The sequence below is a fragment of the Sus scrofa genome, chromosome X (assembly GCF_000003025.6).
Source record: "Sus scrofa isolate TJ Tabasco breed Duroc chromosome X, Sscrofa11.1, whole genome shotgun sequence".
In the NCBI taxonomy this organism is placed as follows: Eukaryota; Metazoa; Chordata; class Mammalia; order Artiodactyla; family Suidae; genus Sus; species Sus scrofa.
Window position 1 is genome coordinate 62181444 of NC_010461.5, and position 4377 is coordinate 62185820.

A 4377-nucleotide genomic window follows, 5' to 3' on the forward strand; every position below is an offset into this window, starting at 1 on the left:
ATTTTCAATTTTAATTCCTTTTTTTTTTTTTTAGTTTTTAGGGCCTAACCTGAGGCATATGGAGGTTCAGGCTAGGGGTCAAATTGGAGCTACAGCTGCTGGCCTATACCACAGCTCACAGCAACATCAGACCCTTAACTCACTGAGCAAGGCCAGGGATCAACCCCGCAACCTCATGGCTACTAGTCAGATTCGTTCCTGCTCCACCACAATGAGGAACTCCTATTTTTAATTCTTTTGACTGTTTTGACAAATTTAGATACTGCAAAATTTTAGGATGTCTCAATTTCATTCCATTCTGGAACAGAATATTAATCTACCTAATTAAAAGTAGAAACCCCATCAAAAGATTTCCCTACAAGTTGAAATATCTTTAAGAATAGTTATATAATTTCAAAACCAAATGTTGTATACCCTGAGGGCTTTTTTTTTTTCTTTTTAGGGCCATGCCTGTGGCATATAGAAGTTCCTGGGCTAGGGGCTGATCAGAGTTGCAGCTGCTGGTCTAGCCACAGCTACAGCAGCACCAGATCTGAGCCATATCTGTGACCTATGCCGCAGTTTGCGGCAAAGCCAGATACTTAACCCACCAAACAAGGCCAGGGATGGAACCTGCATCCTCATGGACACCAGTCAGGTTCTTAATCCACTGAGACACAACAGGAACTCCCTGAAGCCTTCTTAGTCTAAAATCTTCCTTGATTCCTTCTAGAAGTGTATGCATTAGCTCTTGGTGTCATATGTTGGTATATTAATTTTCTACTGTATAACAAATTTGACAGCTTAAAGCAACTCCCATTTATTATCTCAACAGTTTCTGTAAGTCAGGAGCCTGGGCACATCTTGGCTGGGTAATCTGCTCAAAGTCTCACCAGGGTAAAAATCTAGATGTTGGCCAGGGTGACAGTCTTATCAGAGATTCAACTAAGGAAAGATCCACTTTCCTCAGAATGTTGGCAGACTTCATCTCCTTGCAATTGTAGGACTGAGGTTCTTATTGTCTTGCTGGCTGTTTACCAAGGGCTGCTCCCAGCTCCTACAGGCCATCCACAGTTCTTTGCCATGTGAACCTCTCCATAGTCCCTTTCACGACATGGCAGTTTACATCAAAGTCAGCAAGGAGTCTCTCATGGATGCCAGCAAGAGTAAGTCTTATATCTACATTGTCATCTAATCATAGGAGTGACATCCTGTTACCTTTGCCATATTCCACTGGTTAGAAGCAAATCTTCATTCAAGGGAAGAGGATTATACAAAGATATGAATACCAGAGGGTGAAGATCATAGGAGTCATTTTAGAATTCTTCCCATGGTTTCCTGGGAAACAGATTCTGAGTTTGAGATTTGTGTGCTGGTGGATTACTGGGGCCTGCTTTTGGGAACAACATGTGTAAAGGAGTGAGGAAATCAGAATTGGAGAGAGAGGGAGAAAAAGTTTCAATAGAGGCCTCAACCAATCGCACAGACAGTCTGAACATGAGATGGTCCTTCAGAAATATCCTGAAATGAAGCAAAGAAACTAGGCCATTATGACATTAACTAAGCAATCACAGCATGTGGGATGCCTATGAGAAGGGGGCATGACCTTAGCTAAGGCAGCTCCCTTCAACACAGGACAATTTCTGAAGAAGGAATCAGTTGTGAGCTGTCAGTAACCAATATTCCCAGCAGCTAGTAATGAGTGGCTCAGTTCTGTAGTGGGGTAGGGAGAAGGGGATCTGAGTGACATGCCACATTGTCACTATACTTGGTTAACCATAAAAATCTCCTTTTATCAGTATATATAGTTCCTACCTACTATGAATAAAATTTAAATTTATAACAACAAAAGCATTCTAAGAGTTTGGAATTGTATCGGCAGGTGGGTCAATGAGGGAGGGGCTCTCAGAAAAGAGTGGTGGTATCGATATATAATGTTAAGGGTGGGTGAAGGGGATATAATTTGGTGAATGAGAAATCTTTCATACCTTTTAATAGCAGACAAAATATCATGGGGGTCCAGGCTAAGACATTAAAGCCAAAGACATATTTCAGTGAAATATAATAGAATGACAGCAAAAGCAGGATGAAGTTTAATAGGGAAAAAATCTAAAATCTTGCTTCTAGGTTTAGAAATTACTTGTATAAATGAAGGAAAGTGTTGTCATGTCTAAAAAGCAGGTCATGTCAAAAAATCTGAGAGGTAGAGTTCCCATTATGGCTCAGTGGGCTAAGGACTCAATGTTGTCTCTGTGAGGATACAGGTTCGATCCCTGGCCTTGCTCATTGGGTTAAGGATCTGGTGTTGCCATGGCTGTGGTACAGGCCAAAGCTGCATCTTCGTTTCAATCTGTGTCCTCGAAACTTCCATATGCTGCAGGTATGGCCATAAAAAGAAAAAAATATATATCTGAGAGGTTTACTTTACCACTGGTTTAGCTCTATGGCATGACTGAGAGAAATGATAATGAAAACTTAAGCTAAGTTAAGAGTTACTGTAAATACCAGTCTAGTGAACACTGTGCTAACCAGACTTCATCTGTACCCAATTCAAGGCACAGTATTTTATAACACACATACAGAAAAGTTTATGAATTACAAATATACAGCTCAATGAATTTTCACAAAGTGAACACATCCATATAACTGCTAGAGTGACAAACTGTTCCAGTTTCTCTAGGAGTATCCTGGTTTTAGCACAGAAAAACTTGCGTCCTGGGGACAGGCTAGACAGTTGGTTATCCTAGCCTACCCAGATGAAGAAATAGAACATTATCAGTTCCCTAGAAGCCCTCGTATGGATTGTCAGTCACTACCCACTCCTCCTCCTCAGAGGAAAACACTATCCTGACTTCTCACACCATAGATTATTTTGAGGTGCTATATTTTATTATGAGCACTACAGACTAAAGAGCAGAGGTTCAAACCTCGTGGCTCATGGGCTGAATCTGGCTGGCAGATATTGTGTTTGAGTTATGTAATACTGGCCTGCACGGCTTTTTTTTTCCACTTATTTTATTTGGGGGACAGTGCTATAGGTTTTAAGAAATATTTAGATTCATGCAATCTCTACCACACTCAGTGTACAGAATAGTTTGATTGTCACGAAAATCTTCCTCATACATCTCTTTTGTAATCACATATCCCCCCGATTCCCCCTACTCCTTGGCAACCACTGATCTCCATTCCTCTAATTTTGCCTTTTCCAGAATGTCATATATTTGGAGTTTTACACACTACGTAACTCTTGAATGTACCTTATTTCATTCAACATGATAACCTCAAGGTCCATGCAAGTTGTTGCTTGCATGTTATTGCATGTTGTTGCTTGTTCATTCCACTGTACTGCTGAGCAGTATTTCATTGTGTGAACGTACCTCAGTTTGATTATCCATTCAAGGACTTCTGGGTTGTTTCCAATCTGAACAATTATGAATAGAGCTGTTATAAACATGTGCACAGGTTTTTCTGTGGCCCTAAATCTTCTTATCTCTAGGGTGAATACTTGGGAGTGGGACTGCTGGGTCATATGGTAAGTAGAGGTTTAATTCTATGAGAAACTGCCAAGGTGTTGTCTAGAGTGACTGTACCATTTTGCACTTCTACCAGCAACGTGGGAGAGTTCCAGTGGCCCTGCATCCTTGCCAATACTTGGTATTATTATTTTTACATTTATTTTAGCCATCTTGATAAAGTTGCATCTCTCTCTTTTTTTTTTTTTAAGGGCTGCACCCATGTCATATGGAAGTTCCCAGACTAGGGGTCAAATTGGAGCTACAGCTGCCGGCCTACACCACAGCCACAGCAACACCAGATCTGAGCAGAGTCTGCGACCTGCTCTGCAGCTCACGTCAACACTGGATCCCCTGCCCACTGAATGAGACCAGGTCAAACTCACATCCTCATGGATACTAGCTGGATTCGTTTCTGCTGCGCCACAATGGAAACTCCATAATTGTGGTTTTAATTTTGCATTTCCCTAATGGCAGTGATGGTAAACATTTTATCATGTGCTTATTTGTTACCAGTATATTCTCTTTAGGGATGTGTCCAAGTCCTTTGCCTATATTTAAAAAAATTGAGTTTGTTTTCTTACCACTGAGTTTTGAGAATTCTTCACATATCATGAATACAAGGTGACAGTGATACAACAAATGGCTTCTCATTTCTCTTGGGATAAAAATCACATCTTTATCATGTTATAAGTCCCAAAGGATCTGGTCTCCCTTTGTCTTGCCTCATCTATATAATTTTAGAACTCTCTTTCTTCCACTCTATTTTCCAGCAACACTGGACTTTTTAATGTTGTCTCAGGCTCTTTCCCATTTTAGGGTCTTTGCCTCTCTGATGCTCCTTTAGATCTGTAGTGGATAAAGCTTCCTGATCTTTTTAAGCTTC